Source organism: Podarcis cretensis, assembly GCF_951804945.1.
Source record: "Podarcis cretensis genome assembly, chromosome: 10".
Taxonomy (NCBI): Eukaryota; Metazoa; Chordata; class Lepidosauria; order Squamata; family Lacertidae; genus Podarcis; species Podarcis cretensis.
In genome coordinates this window covers 42,444,945-42,469,119 of record NC_137179.1, presented here as the reverse complement: position 1 = coordinate 42,469,119, position 24,175 = coordinate 42,444,945, and the positions used below count along the sequence as shown (strand labels likewise).

General features: G+C 46.6%; 1 protein-coding gene and 1 long non-coding RNA gene across 5 annotated transcripts in view; one reads left to right on the top strand and one right to left on the bottom strand.

The window, feature by feature from the left end:
• The window catches only part of SYT1 (synaptotagmin 1), a 354,682-nt gene that overhangs the window by 217,131 nt on the left and 113,376 nt on the right, over nucleotides 1-24,175 (top strand). The gene's annotated exons all lie outside the window — the stretch shown is intronic.
• LOC307224759 lies at nucleotides 1,368-12,845 on the bottom strand. The gene is made up of 3 exons (XR_013842733.1): nucleotides 12,818-12,845; nucleotides 5,458-5,619; nucleotides 1,368-2,175 (listed from the first exon to the last, which is right to left on the bottom strand). It is a non-coding gene; the product is annotated as an uncharacterized lncRNA (long non-coding RNA).

Here is a 24,175-nt window from a genome sequence, read left to right as displayed (position 1 = left end):
AGAAAATGCTATCATAATTGCTACTGTTGACGCTCACAAACTGCTCAAGAAATATACGTAATGGTCCTTCATTAAATCAGTGAAGCTTAAAGAATGCTATTTATTAATTAGCTTTCTTCTACTGCAAAAAAAGGCATATGCATGCTTTGATTTCTTTAAGGATCTATATTTGCCTTGTGTTTAAGACTCTCGAGATAAATTGCAGGAAGTGGCACTGATAGTATGGATGAGATCAAATTCTGCTTGTTCGGTAATCCAACAGACTATGGCTATGTATACACTTTGCCTTTAAGTCTTCCCCTCAAAGAATTATGGGCACTGTAGCTTCATACTGGTTGGTGGGAACTGGAAACTCTGTGAGAGGTAAAACCACAGTGCCCAGAATTCTTTGAGGGAAATGATACAGTGCGTTATGAATATGCATTAAAGGTATAGCACATACACAGCCTAAAGCTGCAATCCTAGGCATGGGACTTACTTGTGAGTAATCATGAACAGGATTGCAACAAGAAGTAAAAAAAAAAGTAGAAGGAAGGAACAAATTTAGAAACTGGTGCAGACATAACACATAGGCATGGAACCAGGCTCTCATCATGATCACGTGACATGACATGGTTCCAGTCACATGTCTTTGTAAGTTAATGGTGTATAGACTACTCCCACCTCGTTCTTCTATACTAGTGAGCAGGTGGAACGAGCCAAAATCCTTGAGTTAGTGTTACGTCTGAATTGGGAATTAAGTTTTATTTTGCTCCAAACAAATCTGTAGCTCAGGCTTTTCTTGGATTCCTGATCGTGACTTGTCTGAATGAAGCAAACGTCAGACTCCTATTTCAGTATAACAACAAGCCAACAATAGCTGATGGACACTCCTGCTCTTCTAACACAAAGAAGAAAAGCAGGGGCAATCTGCTTATCCTCAGCAAGGCATTAACCATGGATACATGTGGTCAACACAGCCAGTTAGTGCTCACCAGCAATAGAGTGGTATGAGAATGGCTCCTTAGCCAGTCATGGGGTGGGTAGCTGTTCCGGCCTGTCATGGCAGGCTCCTATCCCCAGGCAGCAACACGGGGGCTAGGCAGCCACCAGTTGCGTGTGTAGGTCCCCAGGCCACCCCTCAAATAACTTCACACATAACACGTAATTTTAGTTTTGGTTTTTTGGGTACTATTTTGGCCACAACTTTATTAAAATACAAAATCAGTGAGTGGTTGTTTAGACATTGGTTATGACTATCTGTCCCCCCGCCTGGGACAGAACTGACATCCCGAGGTCCGATCGGTAGCCAGTAGAAGGGAAAGTCAAACTTGGGGGTCATTTGAGCTAAGCGTCGGACCCACGCCGCTCACCCAGTAGCTCCCCGAAAGCTTGCCGGCCCTGGTCCCATGACAGGGATTCCCATGACAGGGATTGGGCGGCCCTGGTCCCATGACAGGGATTGGACGAAATCGTGGCAAGCCCCAGGATTCCTTTAACGGAATTCCCTTCAGCGCAATAGGAGGGGCAGGCAGAGCTTATCCTGACCCCTCCACCACCAGCATATTATAACCAATGCCTAACCGCCACACGAGCTCTAACACTCACCGCCAACCACTCACAAACCCAACATGAACCCAATTTAGTAGCCACTGCATCCAGCCAAACATCATTCCCCAAATCGGAGAGGTGCACTCCATCTGCCCGGTAAAGGGCCTCAGCCTTAAAATTAATGTCTGGGTGCGAAATCACCAAACTACCCAGCTCCAATACCTTCCCGCAAACAGCAGAGTTAATGCGCTTCCTGGCCTTTTCAGCGGCCTCCGGGCGGGAAACACCGCGCCAGGTTTGCCTCTGCAACAGGTGAGACCAAATTATTCTCACTGAAGGTAATAAGGCTGCCAATGCCTCCAAATCCCTTTTTGGATTGAGGTGCACAAAGCAAGGCAATCAATAGTTGCCACATCATTTCCCCCCAGCTGCACCACTATGGCCATAGGGTGGGGAGGTCCGAGAGCAGCCGGCGACCAATCAGCGGCATAAACTCTCCCCATGACATTCCGCATCTGGAAAACCATGACACTTTCACGTGCTGTGGGAGGCTGAGACACGCTCCCCTTGCAGACTGCCTCGCTCTGCTGCCAGCCCAATGAACGATGCTGTGTCCCACTATCCAGACGGGGACCAGCGTGGGATCTACAAGGGTTGAAACAAACAAGCATTAGTACCGAACTCAGCATTTGTTCCGCACATAACCCTTGAAAGCATCCGATTTCCATCTCCCCAAATCCTTGATCCTGGCAGCTGAGAAGCCCCAATGGGCCGCCATAGTCGCTGCACCTATGCGAAAGGAATGAGGGGCGAAACCAGAGGCCGAGATCCCACAAGCAGAGATGGCCTTACGCATGACTTTTGTGAACTGGTGTTGTGCCAAAGGGTGACCATTTTCATGCATGAGTAGGGGGCCGTCCCCAGGAGGTCTCAAGGCCAAGTACTTCCTTACATCCTTGACCGGGCACAGGCCCACCTCCCCAGTCGCTGGGAGGCGGACAACCTCCCCCCGACCCAGCTGGTCAGTTTTGGAGTTGTGCACTACAAGTCTCAACTCCAAAAGGGAAACGCATATATCCTGAAGGAGAAACCCACGAGAACCAGCAACTTCTAGGATCGAGCCAGCCCCCAGGGGAACGAAAAGCCAAATATTTCTGGTATCCAATAACAGGGCAAGGGCCCACCTCACCTGTGACTGGAAGCCTGCTCACTAGGTCTGACTTAGAGCTCCAGACACTTATGACAAGCGCCAAAGCAGATAAGGAAAACTCCTGAGGCAATAAGCCTCCAAACTCTCCGCCCCGTGCTGGCTCCAACACAATTTCCCCAACCCTCAGTACACCAAAATTACAATGGAATACTGAAAGAAGTCTCGTCTAGATCTAGAACCAGGAGACAAGTCTTAACTTGTTGCGGATACTGCATAGGTCAAGATTGACCGGCTTCCTGCCTGCAGTCCTGTGAAGGCTGGAGTCTTTTCCAACCTTCCGAGACCCTGCGCACGGCACACTTTTAGAAGGGTCTCTGAAAAATTAAAGCTTTACTCTAGCAGACATTGCAGCGGACTGAATTCTGATAGTTTTAACAGTGCATCCGATCTGCAGCAGGTACGCCAATTACTGCAGGTCCTGCTCAGAGGATGGAGGCAAGTTCCTCTGAATGGCCGAAGACTGCCAGCTAAACGCTAAGAAATCAGTCCAGGCCTTCTCATAAGACCTGAAAGCAGAAGGGGAAATGTAAGCTACTACTCCTGTTAATTATCAATTGTTGCCAAAGTGCCACAGGAGCTCCAGAAAATCCGGCTATAGCTGGGCGTCCAGAGCCCAGGATCTGAAGCTCTCCAACTGAAAACGGGATAGAGTGACAGCGAAAACATTAGATGATCCCGTAATAAAGCGAGCAGAAACGCAATATTACACCTTAAGCAGTGCAGCTGGAAAGCACATAAAAGGGGGCGGAGACTCTGCCAAAGCATGAGGACCATTTTGCCAGGACCCTCACACTGCCTGGTTATCAGACCAAGACAGACCCGACGGTCTCTGTACTCCTCAGTCCAGATGTGCGCTGACACTACAATGGGGAAAACTCAAGAAAAGTTAGGTCACATGTGATTGCCTTGCCCTGCCAGGCTCAAGGCCACTGTACAGGATGATGAAGGGACCCCGGGCCATGAGACCACCTGGCCAAGCAGGAATGGAAGGGGCAGCCTGGAACAATCACCCTGCATGCCAATTTTTTAACTGACCTAGCAATGATGGAATCTGACAAAGCAACATTTGCTATCAGAGGAAGTATTACAAGAATAACGTCCTTCGCGGCACACAGCTTTTCCACAGGCAAGCAGAGGTATGAGCAACGTTATCCAGCTAGCCCCCAAATACGTTAAAAGGGGGCAGTGGAGCCACTGTCCTATCCACTGCCAACGGAACACCCAGCTCCTCAGGGAATAAAAGGGGCATTCAGTAAGCCAAGCAGAGGCTGGTGTCACATGAACCAGCCAGTAAGATAATCCAAATAATGGTGCCCCCAGTTAAACGAGTCTTGACTCGCAAAGTTCAATCCAGAAGGACGCTAAAGGACTCAAGTGCTGCACAGCCTATAGCGCAACCCATTGGCATCGCCTTATCAATGTAAGGACCATCCAATTAAAGCCCAACTACTTATAATCTTGAGGGTAACCGGCAGCAGCCTAACAGCCAATTCAATATTGCATAATGCCAACAAGGCCCTCTTCCAATTTGTTGGTAAGCTCAACTGCCTGATCCAAAGATGCATATTTCACGGAACAATTCCAGAGAGTCATTCACTGAGGTGCCTTTGGGATGTGATAAATATGGATTATATGGGGCTTTCTTAGGAACGATCCCCAAAGGGGATAAATGAAAATCAGGAATAGAAGGAGAATCAAGGGGATCCCACCATACACCCCAATGAAAGCTACTTCCTAACCTTCTTTCTGGCTACCACAGGTAGCTCTCTGACTGGCTTTTGAGTTGCTGTATTCTGAGCCACTGGCTGAAAAGCCAGAGGAATCCCAAACCTTGGGAAAACCCTTCCCACAAGCAGAAAACCACTGACTCATCTAGATAACCTTTTAGACAGGCTTTCAAGGAAGATATTTTTATGGAAATATGGGCGAGAGGTATTGAGTTATTGCTTGCTAGCCCCCAGCCCCCACTTGGGCAAAATGCCCTGCCTTGTGTTGCCACCATGATGTGTAAATTTACAGGGCCAACGCTGGCCAGAAACCCAAAAAGTCCCAACAAAGCTGCTCTGGGCCAGCTTCCTGCATACCAGCTTAAGGTTCTATTGCTCAGGGAATTTCCATTTGAAATGTGGAGCTGTGCAAGTGGTCCACATGTCCCTGTCCCTGCGATCCTAGCAAGCTGAGGGGATGATGGCAGCCCTGCATCTAACATTCCCATAGTGAATTGCAACTTAAAGAATAGTGGGGTTGAAGGGACCCTGAGGATCATCTAGTCCACTCTCCCTCAATATGATGATGATGATGATGATGATGATGATGATGATGATCTATTTGTATCCCGCCCATCTGGCTGGGCTTCCCCAGCCACTCTGGGCAGCTTCCAACAAAAGATTAAAATACAGTAATGCAGCAAACATTAAAGGCTTCCCTAAACAGGGCTGCCTTAGATGTCTTCTAAAAGTCTGGTAGTAGACATCTGATGGGAGGGCGTACCACAGGGCGGGTGCCACTACCGAGAAGGTGCCCAGTGACTTGGTCTCTCACAGTGAGGGAACCACCAGAAGGCCCTCGGCGCTGGACCTCAGTGTCCGGGTAGAGTGATGGGGGAACATGCAGCTGTCCCAAACAGGGACCAATCCTGCAACCTAGGGATTACCGGCACCATACGCTGACCAGCTGAGCTATCCAGGATGATCCCTAAAGACCCAGGTATGACATACCTGCAAGGAGGTGTAAGCATCATCCCTGCTCCCCTTTTCCCTGCTCCTGGATTGCCGCCTCTGAAGACGCTTCCTTCTGGAAGAAGGCACCTAGGGCATCAGCAAGTCAACCTCTGCAGGAGAGGCAAGCTCTGGAGACATCTGCAAAGGCCCTGTCATAGTCTGCAAAAAACTAAATGTATGGAACTGGTGAAACCAATGCTTTGTGCACCACATGGGGAAGCTATTCAGGCCGGAAATGCTGCTAGAGGCCATCAAATTCTAGGGCCAAGCGGGCCAAGCCCTAAGATCACCTTCTAGGCCAGACATAAATGTTTCCAATGAGATAACAAACTCGAGGCAGCCCACCGCCTGTCCAGGTACCCCTGTTTGCCATTTAGAGGGAAGCACCTCCTCAAGAAACCCAAAGTTCTTTTTGGGAGCAATATCACAAGTGGGCTGAACTACCCAGCAACAGAATAGTCCAAAAGGAGCAGCTTGTTTTGTTTTGTGATAACAATGGCTAAGTAGGGGGTGTGAACCCTGACTCCCAGGTCCTAGTCCTGTACTCTAGCCACTAAGCCACAATGGCTTGTCTCTAAAATGGCAGTTGCCACTATCAGGGCAAAACAAACTTGAAGAAAATATTTTTTTTTTTTAATAATATTTATTAAAAATTTTCCAGAATAAAAAGGAAAGATAGCAAGAAAGAAAGAAAAAACAAATATGATTTACACTTGGTTTCAGTGGCATCTTTCCCGGACTCCCCCCCTCCCCCTCTTGTATTCCATTTCCCTTAAATTGATTCCACAGATTCTTACCCCAAATTTTAAAACCTTATTTGTAATTTTAAATAACCCATTTATTCCAAATTAATTTATCTTATTTATCTTAATGAACCATTTCTCCTTATATTTTATATAATTCCCTAAGATCGACCCCATTTCCCTTCCACGAATTCCCCTATTTTCAAACAACAAACATGAAAAAAGTAAAGAAAGAAATAATATATAATTTTACAGCCTTTGGATTCCAAATCTCCCCCCCCCATTCCCCGGTTCCAATCCCCAAAGTTCATCCATTGTCTACTGCCAGCCTGGTGTATCCACGTCTATATCTCAACTCCACTTTGCCGTCTTTTGATAGCTTTTAATTTCAGAATGTCCAATCTCGAAAAAACTCTCAGAAAAAGTCATTGTTCTTCCATCCAGAGTCTAACTTAAATTCTATTTCTTGGTCCTTTTAAAGTCTGGATGTTCCAAATACTCCGGCTTCAAATTTGGTCCAGCTCTTATTCCTCAGGTTGCTTTTTCCTGTTCTGCTGCAGAAACCTTCTAATTCAGAAACTTCTTGTTCTCCACAGAGGCTTTTGTTATTCAGGAACATAACTTGCGTCAAGTCCCTTCCTTTCTTCAATAGATAAATCCATTGTCTCCTTTAGTATAGAAACCTCTGTAGACAAAATAATGCTTCGTTTTTGCAGCTTTCCCAAGAGATAACAGATCCTGCTCAAATTCATAGTATTTTTCCACTTGCTGCTACTGTTGCAATGTCCCAGCCTCCCTCTAGAGGGAATGGTAACTTAATTTCTTTCAAAATCAGACCCAAAAGTCAAATAACTTGTTGCCTTTATTTCCAATAATTTATGTCCAAATTGTAACAAATCTAACCAGCAAAGCCATCGTAACAAAGTTCTCTTTTATTTTCCTGCTTTGACAGCTACTTTGACAGCTGTCAAAGTTTCTGTGTCTCTTCACCAGTCTCTCATAGCGGATCGTTCCCGGTTCCCGGGGGGGGGGGTTGCATTTTAGTTCCCACAAATCAGTCTTCTCCTCCAGCACAATTATTGTAATTTCCCTTCGTGAAGTTAAATTTTTTTTCAGGTAAACAAGTTCATCTCTCGATCTTAGTTGTCAAATCCTTGTGTTGAGCCATCTACAACGGGGGGGGGGCGGACTTCCTTTTTGCACTCCCCCCGCTCGCTCCAAATTCAAAGATCAAATTTCCCTTTTAAATCCAATCAATTTACTCACGGGTTGTTCCTTTTAGTCCAAATCTGAAATTTTCAAAGAAGAAGTCGTTGCTCTCCGCTGAATGGCATGCGGCTTCGCTGGGCAGGGGAAGCATTGGACTCACAGCACCACACCCCCCCGTCACCCGCTCCGCAGCCTTTAAAAAGGCTCCTTCGTGGGTCGGGGGCGCAAACGGTGCCCGCCGAGTCACCAAGTCCATGGGCATCTCCGCCCATGGTTTTTGAGGGTCCCCGCGTCGCCGGCACGGCAGGACCCGACCCCTACCCAGCTCGGAGGGAGTCCGCCATTCGGCGATGGCGCCGACCCGGAAGTCCTCAAACTTGAAGAAAATAAACTTGTTCAGAAACAGCATAGTTAAAGAGCATACACAGAGTGCACTGGAGGCACAGAGAGCCTCTGTCTCCACTCTGTCTGCCTAAGATATACATTAGCAACAAGTGAGCCTGCAAACAAACAGATAAATGCTTATAGAGAAAATGAGTCACATGTCACAGAGACTTATCAATTTACTGTACTGCTAACTGTAGCAGGCTTAGGCTTGAATGATATGTGCAGGCCGTGAAGGCCTCCCTGCTTCTGCTCTCTGCCTTTTATTGTCTCATTGCAATATTAAATGAACTCAATATAGTGCTCCCGCCCAAGGCTAGATTAAAACTCGGCCAACAGCACTGCCCCACCGAGATAAGGCGCTAGTTACAATCGTAATGGTTTCCTTATATACAGCACTACGCGTAATGGTTCAATTAGGCACAAAAGCATATTGGTTACATTTCCCATACTTAGACCAACAGTGATACATGTCCAACAACATAGTCCTTTAAATAAGTTGGGCGCTTGGAAACTCTGCCAGACCGCCGGGGACTGGTAGCCAAGTCCAGAGGGCCACACAGTTCTTGCTGAGGCTGTGGTGCGACCCTAGGTGGCGTTGGAACCAACTCCCCTGGATCCGCTGCTGTGGGTGGAGCCTCCGCAAGTGGAGTGGTCTGAGTCTGTGGTAAGTCTGGCAGACCCTCTGAAGCGGCTTGGTTCGGCTCCACGCTGGCAGTTTGCGAGGGAGGTGTAGGTGGGGCCTCGCCATCTGTACATGTCTCTTCTTGAGCCGCAAGCGCAGTTGGGGGCACCACGGTAGTGTCCAAGTCTATGTGCCGTCGCCACAAGCGTCCGTCTTCGAGTGCCACCTGGTACGAGCGAGGTCCAGTGACTCCCACTACTGTGGCTGGCACCCAAGGAATGTCCCCCACATAGTTCCGGGCAAAGACCTGGTTTCCTGGGACAAATGACCGTGGCGCGTTGGCACAGCCTGGGGGTTCAGCCACGGCAAAGTCCGGGTGCAGCCGGTCGAGCGGTGACCTGGGGCGGCGGCCCATAAGCAGTTCAGCAGGACTCCGCCCTGTGGCCGCATGAGTGGTGATGTGTTGCACGAACAAGTATTCAGCGACCCGCTCATGCCAGTCTCCCCGGTCCAGGCGCGCCAGTGCCTCTTTTGCCGAGCGCACCATTCTTTCTGCTTGCCCATTGCTGGATGGATGAAAGGGTGCCGTTAGGGCATGGCGGATGCCCAGTCCCAAAAGATACCGCTCAAACGTGCCTGACGTGAACTGCGGTCCGTTGTCAGAGACAAGGACATCAAGACACCCATGCGTTGCAAACAGGCCTCGCAGCACCCGGATGACGGCTTCGGTAGTGGTGGAGGGCATCAGGGCGACCTCCAGCCATTTGGAATAGGCGTCCACCACTACCATAAAGGTCCGGCCGTGAAAGGGGCCAGCCAGATCGATGTGCACCCTCGACCAGGGTGTCTTTGGCGTCTCCCAGGTGTGTCCCTTAGCTGCCGGTGGTGCAAGCCTCGACTCTTGGCACGCTTGACAGGCGGACACCCAGGCAGTGATGGCATCGTCCATATTAGGCCACCAGACGTAACACCGAGCCAACGCCTTCATTTTGACAATTCCCGGGTGGCCAACGTGCAGAGCCTCCAGGACGCGCTGACGGAGTCCCTGGGGAATCACGACGCGGTCTCCCCACAGCAGACAGCCGCGATGAGCTGAGAGTTCATGTTGTCTGGTTGCGAAGGGCTGGAACTCCGATGCAAAAGGCCCTTGTGGCCACCCCCTCCACACCCAGTTGAGCACCCGGCTGATGGTGCGATCCTGGGCAGACGCGGAGGCCACAGTGGCAGCCGATACAGGTGCTGCCGGAAGATCCTCAATCAGAAGGAGCGATGAAGCTGGTGCCGGGTCTTCCACAAATGCTGGAAGAGGGCAACGGCTGAGGGCGTCGGCATGGCCCATTGATTTCCCGGGGCGATGGATGAGCCGGTAGTGGTAGGCAGCCAGGAAAACAGTCCATCGCAGCATGCGTGGCGAGAGGACCGGTGGAGTTGGACGATCACCGGTGAGGAGGCCCAGGAGTGGCTTGTGGTCAGTGATGAGGTCAAAAGTCCTGCCATAGAGGTATTCATGGAACCTCTTCACTCCAGCCACAAGTGCCAGTGCCTCCTTGTCGAGCTGGCTGTAATTCCGTTCCGTCGGAGATAGCGTCCTGGAAAAGTAGGCGAGCGGTGCTTCTCTTCCGTCTGGAAAACGGTGACTAAGGACAGCACCGATGCCAAAAGGTGAGGCGTCGCAGGCAAGGACCAGCGACCTGGATTCACTGTACTGTACCAGCACACTGTCTGATGAAAGGAGAGCCTTGACCGCGTTGAAGGCCGCCGTCTCCCGATGACCCCAGGCCCAAGGCGTCTTTGTGCTAAGGAGTCGGTGAAGAGGCTCAGCCACTGTGGCTTTGTGGGGCAGGAACATGTTATAAAAGTTCAGCAGCCCCAGGAACGCCTGCAACTCCGTCTTGTTCTTTGGGGTGGGGGCCTGCTGGATAGCGCGGATCTTGGATGTGGTCGGGTGAAGGCCGGAGGCATCGATAAGATAGCTCAGGAACTCTACCTGTGGAACGGCAATCTGGCACTTTTCCCTCTTTACCTTGAGCCCAGCCCCTTGGAACCTGGTCAGCACGGCACGGAGGCGCTCGAACAGCTGCTGGTGTGAGTCTGCAGACACCAAGACGTCATCAAAATATGGTACCACGCCCGAAAGCCCTTGCAGGAGACGCTCCATAAGGCTTTGGAAGATGCCAGGAGCCACACTCACCCCGAACTGCAACCGGCGGCAACGGAATGCCCCCCGGTGGGTGACGATCGTCTGGGCTTCAGCAGTGGCATCATTGACGGGCAGTTGTTGATAGGCTTGGGCAAGGTCCAGCTTAGCGAAGACCTTACCCTCACCCAGGGAATGCAGCAGGTGTTGGACAACAGGAACCGGATAAGCGTGCTGCTGAAGTGCCTTGTTGATCGTGCACTTGTAGTCAGCACAGATTCTCACTGACCCATCTGGCTTGACAGGCGTGACGATGGGGATTTCCCACTTGGCGTGGTCAACCGGCTCCAAAACTCCTTGGGCGATCAGTTTGTCCAGTTGTTCGTCCACCTTAGCCTTGAGAGCAAAGGGAACCCGGCGTGGCTTTAGCTTGATGGGGGCGACTTGTGGATCAAGGCTAAAGGAGATGGGCGTACCTGTATATTGCCCCAAGGTGCCGTCGAAAACCTCGGCAAAGTCTTTGACCAGACCCTCAGTCTCTGCGTTAGAGATGCAGTTGATGCCGGTGACTTCCAGGCCGAGGGCATCAAACCAGTCTAGCCCTAGGAGGCTTGGCCGCTGACCTTCGACCACCACCAACCAGAGCAGGCCCGAAAAATCCTTGAAGGCAATCCGGAACCGGCCAACGCCTACCACGGGAATGTCGTTTCCCTGGTAGTCTCTCAGGTGTACGCGGTGAGAGTCGAGTTGCCTTTTGGACACTCTGGGTACCAGTCTTTTGATGGTGCTCCATGACACGATGGACAGGGCAGACCCGGTGTCGATCTCCATGTCACATGGAGCTCCTTCAATGAGCACCGTGACGTTCAGCTTGCGTTGCGTAGGCGAGTCGGTTTGGCCATTCGTGGTTCCAGACGGGCAGCGGCAGTTGGTGAGAGCGAAACAACTTTCCTTGGCAGACTGGAGTGAAGACTTGGACTTGTGAGTCGATGAAGGAGGGGTGTCAGACGGAGCCGATCGGCAGACCTTAGCGATGTGGCCCCTTCTGGAACACTTCCTACAGATGGCGTCTCTGAATCGACACTTGGCACGGGAATGGTTGCCTCCGCAGCCGGCACATTCCGGTTGGCCCTTGGACTTCTGTTGGAACTTCCTGCGCTCCCGCTTTGTCTGGTGCACGTCATCGTCTTCACTGGAGGATGCCTCATCACTGCTGGCCTCTTCATGATGCACCGGAACTGGCTCCCTAGCAAGACGCGGGCTGCTGGACTTGCGGATCTCCTGGGCGGAGCGTTCAAGCAGCTTCTGAGGCCACAGCCTCCTCAATGGCTTTCTGTAGCGTGAGGTCTGGCTTGGCGAGGAGACGCCGTTGCAGATGGATGTCCCGGACCCCGCAGACGATTCGATCCATCAGGGCATCGTCTAAGTCTCGGAACTCACAGTGCATTGCAGCCTGTCGCAGGACGGTGGTGTAGTTGTTGATTGACTCCCCCTCTGCCTGGTTCCGGTGGTAGAACGCATGGCGGGCAGCAATCTTGGACAGCTTTGGTGCGTAGTGGTTGCGGAGCTTCTCTTGGATCGTGTCCCATGGTGTTGCCTGGACTGCTTCAGGCGCAACCAATGCTCGGGCCGTCTCAAACACCTCAGGCCCACAGAGGCTGAGGAATAGGCCCCGCTTCCGATCCTTTGATACTGCTGTCAGCTCGTTGGCTTGGAGAGAGCAGTCGAACCGAGCGAGGTAGGAGTTCCATGATTCAGAGGCTGGCGCAAACGGCGGTAGAGGCACAAGTGAAGCCATGATTCCGATGCCTGCGTGAAGGGCGATGGATGGAACACAGTGCTCTTAGCCAGAACAGTCAGCTCTGAATTGGTTCTGTCCAGTGATTTCGCTCAGTGATTTCGCTCTGTGATTCAGCTCAGTGATTCAGCTCAGTTCAGAGGCTGGCTGCATCTGGCTGTGCTCTGATGTCCATCGATCCCACCTTCGTCGCCAGTGTTAAGTTGTGGGTTGACATAGCAGACGACACAGCGATTTCTCCAAGTAGCTCTTTATTTTGTAAGCTGGAATAGAACTGACTGCAAACAGCTCAGCCGGCCTGCTTTTATAGGCAGCCGGCTGTCAACATTGTAGCAACAACAGCCCAGCGTTTCCCGCCTAAAATAACTGACGTGGACCTGAGTGAAAACTATCTACAGACCTGAGTGAAAACTATATACAGTATCCCCCTGCTGGCCCAGGGTGAAACTTCACTACATAACAACCAGACAATGAGAAGATTGCTCCTGATCTGATGCACTTTGCAAAGAGAAAGAGAAACCAGAGTGCACCAATATTTAAAGACTATGGTCCCACCCACCCAATTTGCAACATACGATTTGCCCCAGCAACCTGGTTATCCAATCACAATGGCAGGCAACAACTATTAACCTGCCTGGCAACAAGAGGCCTGGCCCGGTGGCCCACACCGCAAAACGTGCTCTCATTTATTGGAGAACACGCTTTGTGGAATCCCTTGGCTGGCTGCTTGGATTGGCAGGCTTTCCTGCCATCCGTCTATTTGAATTCTGGCCAGTTGAGCAGGCTTCACTCTGGTCCACCCCCAACCTATAAAGGCTGGCTATGCCTGACTGTAGGGACTGCAGTCCACAATTTAGTGTTTATATTTGCAAAGGATTGGTGTTTGTAATATGTTCTTTCTCACCTTCAGGGTTGGGGATGCAGCAGGCTAATAATGAATGAATAGAAAAAGTGTTGGTGACTCAAAGCCACACTATTACCATCACTGTTTAGCCTCTCCTGCAACAGTCAAGCTTGCCTGTTTTTACGAAGAAGAAAAAAAGTGGGAAAGAAATATTAAACTAAACTAGAAAAAGGTTCTTTTTCTAACCTGAGGCCAAGTAAAGGTTTCATAAAGTAGTGACAAAATGGAAGTGACTTCAGAACTGAAAATTTCAGGGAAAATATCCTTTAGTAGGCTTGATTGATTGGTTTTCTTCAAGTCACCTGTGTGTTAATAACTCAGCTGCCACATTATTATTCTAAAGGAAATGGAAAGAAAGCTTCTTATGGATCACCACACTTCAGGTATTATCTGCAACCAAATCCAGTAACAAATAAGTCAAATACCCGTAGTTAATTCTGGCAGGTTCAAAAGGATGTTAGAATACTGTAACTGCTATTAGATGCTGAAGAATTGAGCCCCCCCCCCCATTTCACAGTTTTTCAGTCAATAAAAATCAAAAAGCAGGTATGATGTTTATAGGCTGAAATATGCCTTACCCCTTTAGAAGCAAAAAGGGATTTTAAAGGCCACAGTTTGTATCTCATTGCTAGCAAATTTTTATAGCATGGATTTTAGTTTGGACCCTCCTCCCCCCAAAAAAGGAAGTCATTAATTGCAATAAATTAGCACAACAGAAAACTTAACCATGTAGGTTCAGACTATAGCCACTTATTTGCCCGTAATGGTATTACAGTTTTCTCTCCAGTTTTGTAAGTGGAGTGTTCAGGCATTTGTTGCTGACAGTTTAAATGTTCAGGGTGGCTTGTCACGTTGATCTTTATACTGTGGATAAAATAACCTGCAAAATTAAAGCACGGGGATGCTATAAAGCAGGCTCCCTCAAACTTGGCCCTCCAGATGTTTTTGGCCTACAACTCCCATGATCCCTTGCTAGCAGGACCAGTGGTCAAGGATGATGGGAATTGTAGCGTCAAAACATCTGGAGGGCTGAGTTTGAGGAACCCTACTATAAAGCTACTGAAGAAGAATGGTGCAGGGTTTTTTCTTTAGTTATGCAAATACATGCACTCTGGTTGTGAGTTTCTGATTCGTGTCTAACTGTGACCATGCAAGTTTCCTCAACTTTGATTGGCCACAAAAAAAAAATAGTTGTACTCCAATACTTCTTCCCCCTGCCACACAGGACATTTTCAAGCAGTTTTGCAGCAACAAGTGCCATTCCTTGGCTTTTCTTAAATAGGAAGGCCCTGTAATTAATGTTTTCTATCTAAATCAAAAAGGAAGATTTTTCAATAGTACATAAAATATTAATATAATAGTTGGGATGGATAAATCCTTAATTCTAGTATATATAAAAAGTTACTAATGAGGAATAGTATGGAGAAGAGAGCAGGGGATAGGTAAAAATAAGGTAAAGGTAAAGGACCCCAGACGGTTAAGTCTAGTCAAAGGTGACTATGGGGTTGTAGTGCTCATCTCCCTTTCAGGCCGAGGGAGCTGGCGTTTGTCCACAGACAGCTTTCCGGATCATGTGGCCAGCATGACTAAACCTCTTCTGGTGCAATGGAACACTGTGACGGAAACCAGAGCTCCAATAGTACATAAAATATAACTATACCATATTGAGAGGACAACATCCTTTAGTCTGAAACGTATAAAAGTTACTAATGAGGAATAGGATGGAGAAGTGAGCAGGGGATAAGGAGATGTAAAAGTTAAAGGTCCAAAAAGGTCTTTGGTTTTTCTTTTAAACAGTGGTAATATCCAATTGGTGCCTTTGCACTCATGGAACAGCTTTTGTTGCAGCAGACCCTTCCACTGATGGAAGTGGAGGAGAGGCATTTTTTGCCCAAAACACTATCCCACTATCAATATTTACAAAAGATAAAATTGCTACTCTTAGCTGCTTTTGTATATAGAATAGAAAAGAGTGTCATTGTGTCTTTGCAGCAGGCAGTTATTATTATCAGATGTGAAGGAAATAAGCAGCCATCCTATCTTTAAAAGACATCTGAAGGCAGCCCTGTTTAGGGAAGTTTTTAATATTTAATGCTGTACTGTTTTTAACATTTGATTGGGAGTCGCCCAGAGTGGCTGGGGAGACTCAGTCAGATGGGCAGGGTATACCGTATTTTTCGCTCCATAGGACGCACCGGCCCATAAGACGCACCTAGGTTTTTTTCGGGGGGGGGGGGAATAAAGGGGAAAAAATTATTTTTCCCCCCCCAGGTGCTCTGCACTAATCCCGAAGCTTGGGGCGTGCGGAGCTCAGCGCGCCCCAAGCTTCTGGGTGCCGGCAAGGTCTCCGCTAGCCTTGGGAAAGCCGTGCAACTTCGCGCGGCTCTCCCACGGCTAGCGGAGCGCTGCGCTTATCCCGAAGCTTGGGGGGTGCGGAGCTCAGCGCGCCCCAAGCTTCTGACTGCTGGCAAGGTCTCCGCTAGCCGTGGGAGAGCCGCACGGCTCTCCCACGGCTAGCAGAGTGCTGCGCTAATCCCGAAGTTCGGGGCGTGCGGAGCTCAGCGCGCCCCAAGCTTCTGGGTGCCGGCAAGGTCTCCGCTAGCCGTGGGAGAGTCGTGCGGCTCTCCCACGGCTAGCGGAGCGCTGCGCTAATCCTGAAGCTTGGGGCGTGCGGAGCTCAGCGCGCCCCAAGCTTCTGGGTGCAGGCAAGCTCTCCCACGGCTAGCGGATAGCTTCCTGAAGCCTGGAGAGCGAGAGGGGTCGGTGCACACTGACCCCCTTCGCGCTCCAGGCTTCAGCGAAAGCCTGCATTCGCCCCATAGAACGCACACACATTTCCCCTTCATTTTTGGAGGGGAAAAAGTGCGTCCTATAGGGCGAAAAATACGGTAAATAATAAATTATTATATTATATTATATTATATTATATTATATTATATTATATTATATTATATTTATTTACTAATTTACTAATTTACTAAATTATCTGCCCTTTACCCAGGGCAGGTTACAAAATTAAAACAGCCCTGAGAAAGATAGTTTTTTAAAAAGGAGGGAAGTAATGGAGAGTCCTTAACCATTAGCCAAACTGCTCACTTTTGAAAAGTCTTGGGAACATTCTAGCTGACACTAAAAGCTAGACAAGAATGACACCTAATTCTACTGCTATCACCTACGAGGCCCTACCTTGGGCAGCCAGAGATCTAAACACTGCAGTAGATGGCACCTGAAACTAGAAGAATAAGATGATGAATAGGAAAATGAAATCATTTATATATCACATTGCAATTGGCAACACTGTACATACTTTATCTCACTAATTATTATCTACCTGTTTCGCAGCATTTCTGAGGTAGTAATATGCTTAATAAAACTGAATGCCTATCCTGGCAAATAGGTGGTGAATGCCTACTTTTGTGACAGGATTTTAATAAGGGTCTCCTGACACCCTCAAGACCCCCTCTAGCACCTCACTGTGATTATTGCTGGAAAACTATTAAAGTGACTGTGCCGATGTTTTGCTGCATTATGAACATGTCAAGTTATGCCAGTTCCTATTAAATTGTGCAGAGAATTAAATTTGCAGCTGGAAAACTGTGACAATGTACTTCACTGGTTTATTTTTGAGGCTGAAGTTGGGATTTTGAACTTTAAAATATTGGTATTTTGTATTAGAACTAGGCAGTAAAGCTCTAATCCTGCAAGTGCTGGGTTTGTGTAATTCACATTGTTGCGTGTTCAGACGCAGAAACCTTCCCTTAAATAAATTCACACTTGACTCAAATTGTTGGTTTGGTTTTTGGCAGAATTTAGGCCACTACTTTATTGATTACAGAAAGTGAGTGGTTGCATAGGCTCTGGTTCGACTAGCTCCCTGCCATGCAGGTAGCGCTGACCCAGGGCACCAGCATAGGTCAGCCAAGGGTGAACACCTCGATAAGCGGAAAGCCGGGAACAGGCTATCTCTGCCACCCAAATGTTCCCCTGGACTCAGGCACGGGCACAACTGCCTCTCAGGGGTTGACCAAACCATCGAGTCCCTAGATTCCTTTAACGGAATGCCCTTCACATAGGGATGGTGAGAGCATTCTCCTATCCCTATCACCTGAACCAGAGCCTATCCTCAACCTTACAAGTTGTGAAGATTTGCTACACGGCAGGTGAAACCCAAATGGCACCAGCCAATCAGCCAAGTGGGGAAAACTCCTGCCATGCCCCTGTCCCAACAACAGACGACACACGACGGCATAGCAAGATCAAGCGCAACAAGCCCTAAAGGTAGGGAGAGGTGGGTAGGTTTTCCGAATGCATGCGCCCAAAGAGGAAGCTCTGGTCACGTGCATGGGCATAAATAGGTCTCTCGAACCGTTTGGACTGCATCCCATTGGCCAGATTGTACCCAACTTCGAGGGACATACCAATCGGGTGTTGTGGCTTAATAATTGTACCCACCCACAACACAGGGTGTCGGTTGTCCAGGTCTCACCACAATACATGCCCTCTTTAAGAGAGAACCTGATTTATCTACACATTTCTTGAAGGCACAGAGCTCCAATGGGTGCTGAATATGTGATTTATGTAAAAGAACTTATTCTTTCCTTCTGTGAATATCATTCATTCAGTTAAGAGCTTTTAGAAAAACTCATGTACATAAAGCATTATGGAACATTTCTTTTTAAGTACTTTGAAAGAAAAAATGTGCTTGTTCTATAGTTACAGTGTGCAATAAATTGAACAGGAGTTATTTATGGGCTATTCATATGCAGTGATATCCAGTAATTGGCCTAATACATTCAGTTTGAAAGCGTGGCAGAAGTACCCTACCTTTTAACAAAAAAGTTATTTGTAAGGGTATTCTGTGTTCTGTATTCTCTCATGTGAAAGTACAATGCCTAGCATACTAAATTAATGTTAAATACTAGTAGTGTTATCTTAGACAGGGGCAGCAGCCTAGCAAAACTTTATCAAAACTTAATTGGTCTCAGTGTCTTCTAAAGTGTACTACAGAGATATTTAATAAATAATAATAATAATAATATATACATACATACAATTCTTCTACTGAGAGGACCCACAAGAGTGTGGGACCCACATAACTAATCAAATTGCAAATAAAACACATTTCTAATAGCAATTAACATAGTACATAATGCGCCTATAGTAAACCCCACTGAACTCAAGAGAACTTACTTACGGTAACCATGTATAGAATATAATAACAGTCTACTGGATCAGGCAAAAGGCCCATGGCATCTTATTCTCACAGTGGCCAACCCAGTGCCTATGGGGTTGCACTGTAATGCTTACATTAAAATAGAAACCTTACTGCAGCAAGGGTAAAATATGTCACACATTAAGGCTGGCAACAAGCCCATTTAAATAAAGGTATGTTCAATTTATTGTTAAGGAGACACAAAGCTGGCTAATTTAAACTGGGAGAAAGCTCTGGAATCATTACCACCGAAAAGGACCTGCCTTTTGTGCTCATTGGTCAAATCTCCTGAGAAGGCATCAAGAGCATAGCCTCTGAAATTGAACTTAATTCCCACGTAGGTCTAATGTGCATGGGGAATTCAAAAACTGGAATCATCAACTGAGTCCAGAAGTTAATAGTAAGCCAACTGGTTTGACATAACATCCTTGACAATTGACTTTGCTGGCTGGGGCTGATGGTAACTGGAGTTCAACTACACCTGGATGTTTGCTACCCCAAGTTTTCTATAAAAAGAGGTGCCGGAACTCACCGTGAATGCCTCCCTTGTTCTCTTATAATGGCAATGAGAGATGCTGGAATTGAGTGAGTTCTGGCTGGGGGGGAAAGCCCTAACATAACGTAATGTTGTGACATCGTTTACTGCTTAGAATTACCCTTCCTTCTTTTTTTTCTTTTTTGTGTTTCTGTTTACCTTACTCTGATCAAGCTTTCAAAAATCCATTTGTCAATTTAATCCCACCCCACCCCACCCAAAAATATCTCAGTTCAGAAACCTGCTCTTCATTTCAAATATGACACGGGTGCCGTTTGGCTTGAAGTAAGTGCAAAGGAAAAAGAGGTCAGGAAAACATAAAACAGTGTGAGGTTTACTATTCATAACTTCCAGTCTGGCATATCCTTTTCAGATTACATGTCTGCGATGGTAATCAGTTGGCATGGAACCATTTATTCCAGAATGCCAATTTCTAAACTGTCTTGTATTGTGAAACATTTGTTGATAGATAGGGCTTTAAGTCCCCAAATTGGGTTGGGTTTCCTAGTTCACAGAAAATTGGGTTTAGAAGAAAGATTAGCAGATGAAAGGAAAATGTCTGAAGTACTTTTAATTCAAGCATAGCATTTGGAATTATAAAGAAGACGAAAGCTCACCAGAGAAAGAAGTCAAAAGTGACTTGACTGATAGCAATTGTGAGCCAGCCATGCAAATAATTCCGCAGTGATTCTGTGTATGAAACTATTTAGCAACATCACCTTCCAGCATATAAAGTGCACCCCAAGGAGGAAGAAACAGACGAATTAGGAAAAATGGAAAGTATTTTTTTATTACTATATTAATGTGTGAATTTGAAATTGCTGAAGCTTATATTATGCTGTCCTAATAATTACAACTGAGCTTCTTTTCCTCACATGACTTGTCTGTATTCCTTCTTTAAGATTGTCCCCCACATTATAAGATTTGCAGGGCATGGAAATGTATACTGTATTACACCACACATCTTCCTATAGATCATTTGAAAAAGCAACTCCCCATAGGAAGGAATGATTGGAATATTATTAAGATAAAGACTGCAATCCAGAAGGGATATACATCATCTTCATGAACTTGAATGTTTATAAATGCAGTATTGTCATAAAATGTACAAATTCCTCAGTGTCCATACCACAAAGAGGAATAACTAGTCATTAGAGGTTTGGAGAAAACATTTTGCCACCTTATGGATCTAGTGCAGCCGGAGCTGGCAGGGCTACAGTAGTGAATTGTTCTTTTCTATATTTGATCCTACAGTGACCCAACTACTCAGAAAGTAAGCCCCACTGAGTTCTGAGGGATTTATTCCCATGAAGGTGTGCATAGGATTGGAGCCTAAATAAAACAGCTCTCACCACCTCACCTCCTGTTTACCTGAAAGGAATTTTCTTTTGCCTGTCAAGCATATGCCTTTTAATTTAATTTTAAAGCTGGGCTATATGTAGGCCTGTAGTCATCAAATCAGTGATCCGTTTTCACTTTTGTAACAAGTGGGAACCCTCATTTCTCTTACAGTATATAACCAATAACAGCTCACACCTACAACCAAATTTGGAGCAACTCTAGTCAATGTACTCCAGTTCTTCTCCCCTTTGTTTCACGGCAGACTGAGGAATTTGCCTCCAGAAGGTGATGGTATGAAAGCAGTTCCAATACTGCCTATGATCTGTGGCCTCTTTACTCCACAGTGCAAACTAACATATTAGCACATATGAAGAGTCAAGCTGGATCAGACCAAAGGCCTGTGTGGTTCAATATTCTGTTTCCACAGTGACCAGCAAGATGCCTATGGGAAGCCCAGTCAGGAAGTAAGAGAAAAAGCACTCTTCCACTCATGTTCCCAACAACTAGTATTCATATTGCCTCTGATACCTGGAGGTAACATATAGCTATCTTGCAATTAATAGAGCTGCCATCTATTTAAAGTAAGGAAAAATAACAGATGAGAACAGTAGAAGAACCCTGCTATATCAGACTAAAGAATTATCTATTCCAACATCCTCTTCTCACAATGACCAACCACATGACTATGGGAAGCCCACTATCAGGACACGAGTTCATAGCATTCTCCCTGATAGCTAGCCATCCTACGGGGACAGTAACATAGGTTAGTTGCATATCCAGGGCTTTTTTTCAGCCAGAACTCAGTTCTGGCACCTCTCAGGTAGATGCCATTGCGATTCTAATAGAACCAGGGAGGTTTTCATGGTGAGTTCTGGCACCTCTTCTTCCAGAAAAATAGCCTTGTGCATATCTGTCTGTATAATATATCAGGGCATACTTCCTCCTTTCCATTTTTGTAGTGGTACAACCAGATTTCATCCTAACAGGCCCCATGCCTCATTAATGACAACATCTTTCCCATCGCGTTTTGGTATCAAAGAGACAGAAAGTTGTTACATTCAATATTTCCCCCCTATGACTTAATTGTTTCCATTTGAAACAGCAGGAAGAATTTAGGTAGGAACGATGCAATTGCTTTGTCTGGAACTTGGCCAGATCCCTAACCAAGACCAATCAAACTCCCACTAAAGCAATTCACTGTCTTTCCATTTACTTTAATGGCACTTGGGCATTGCTGGCGAAAAGGTTCTGTGGCTTCTTTAATGACCGCATGCTCTTCAGGACATTGGTTTTATGTCTCACGCAGAGGGCAATATTCCCTGATGGCCATTTGTGAACCCCCCACCTTCCAACCCATCACAGCTCTGTTAAATGAGCAGTTTGCTAGTGTAATGTAACAACTGTCTCTCCCACGCTGTGCAGGCACTCTTTCAATTCATTGCTCGGGTTGTTTTGGGGTTCTTTTATGCCTAAGGTTCTTCTGGTTTAGGCATGCCTTCCAACATTACCCAGATTTTTTAAAAATACATTTCTGTGCATGAGTATCTAATAAGGCCCAGGAGAAGGAGGTCCTGGGATGCAGCCTTCAGCAGTCCTTGAATTACACTGAACTAAAAGTATTATATTGAACTTTGCTGGCAAATATCAGATGGCAGGGGATGGATGAGAGGGACAAAGCCTCGATGCAGATTTTGGGGAGAAAATATTGTCCTTTTCTGGTGGCCTGCTTTACTGGGGAAAGTGGGGGTGGGGAAACACCTTCTTTCTTCCCTACAGATGGTTCTGTTGCCACTGCAAATAACAGCGGAAATCGTATTGCATTATTTCAGGGGCACTGTGGATGGGAAATGCCCCCTGAGCACCATTCTAGCATAGCATATGCTCCTGGAACAGTGGCACATTGTGTCGTGATGTCATTTCAAAAGGACTATTGTGAAGTGCAATGGTGTCCACAGTGTCAAAGGAAGGAGCTGCATTGCTGCTTGCAGTGACCGTGAAATTGTACCGGAGAAAGACTCTGTTGCTGTCACTTTTCCCAGTAAGCCCCCTACTCCAATTACTGAGAAAGTGAAAGCAACCTTAATTTGCATTAACGAGAGGCATACTGCCCTGATCATGAGAAGTAATGAATCCTGTTCAGGAACTCAAAGAACACAATGAGGAAAAGAGTGTGTAGAGGACAAAAGCTATGTGTGCATGCTGCCACCATCTGCATTCCTGTTTGGGTCCATGTGCTGGACCTGCCCTCAACAGTCCTGTTCCACCCCTGACTTTCCCAAATTACATGGGAAGGTCTGAAGGGGGCATGTATGCTGAATAAGCTTAGAAGCTACCCCACAGTTGGGAACTTGGCATTATCCAGGCTCCTGGTTATGGGGAATATTCTAAGTACTCTCAAGCCCCCTCAATGCAGGAAGGGTCAGAGGTGCAGCAGGTGGGGCTAGGAATGTTGGGAGGCAGTTCCAGCATGTACACCCCGATGCCCCCTACACACTTTATGTCTTCACCTAAGCCTGCATCTGGAGTATTGGGTCTAGTTATAGCTGCCTCGTTTTATGCAGGTGGTTGGTGATAGTGCTGCTGTTGCAACCCACCTTGGGACAGGTTGTGATGACTGAGTCATGGATCCATCCCAGCAGCTGAAGATCAGTGCTCCATATGTTCAGAGTTTGTTTGTTTTTAGTTGGTCTTCACTGGGTTCCCCTCTTAAATTCTTTATCATCTTTGATAAAGAATTTTATTTATGTATTTATTTAGATTTATATACCACCCTTTATCAGAACGGTTCACAGAATTTCCAGCTAATTAACATGAAGGTTTCCAACTCATCAAGATGGTTTTTGAAATGTACTGATGAGCAGAGCAGTGCTTTAAGTTTGGAGAGTTCACCATGATGCTCTTGTTGACACAAAACCTAAAATAGCATTAGCTTTTAAAGCCATATCACATTATTGACTCAGGTTTCTTATCTAGTATAACATCTTAATCTTTTCCCAGAAGGGCTATTGCTCAGCTAGTTTTTATCCATCTTCTGCTGGAGCATTTGTTTTTGTTTTTACTGAGTAAACTTCACTACATTAGTCCTCCTTGAATTTCATTAACCCCATTTGAAGAGTTTGCAGCTTTGTCAGAATCCATCTGTGTAAAACATCCCTTCTTTTCTCCACCCACCAGGGAAATTCACTCTAAGACCATAAAAGAAGGTGAGATTCTTGGCCCCAGGGTTCACAATCCAGTTCTACAGTCCTGAATACATGAAGGCACACTCTGATAGTATTCCTCCCATTTCTCTAGGGTCTCTACAATGAGCCTTGCCTAGCAGCTCATTTTGAAAGCAGGTGTTGAAGACTTAAGTAATGACTTCTCTTATGAGTATTTTTGAATCCAGCAGCAGAAATGAAAGTAAATTTACCAATCCTGTGTGATCAACAGATGTAAAATTTAAATTAAATTAAATTTTAAAAGAATTAAATAGCTGATAAGACTAGTAGGCATAAGCATAATTACTCTTGGAACAAAAAAACCCAGGACATTAGTTTTTCTGGCAAACACACTGACATTAACTAAAGAAGCAGCTGCACAGTTTCTTATGCACTAATAGAAACTTTGTTAGAGATAATCAACAATTCTTTGAAACCTGTAGCATCAACAGTAATGAGCAATTAATTCTGAATCACTTCAGAACCCAGAATGTTGACCACAGGAGAAATAGACTGAGCAGCAGAAAAATGGAGTTTATGAAGCATGAAGAAATAAAAACGAGACGAACATAACTTTCAAGAGAAAGTGAACATAAGGGGAAAATAGCAATCAATAAAATCTGAAGC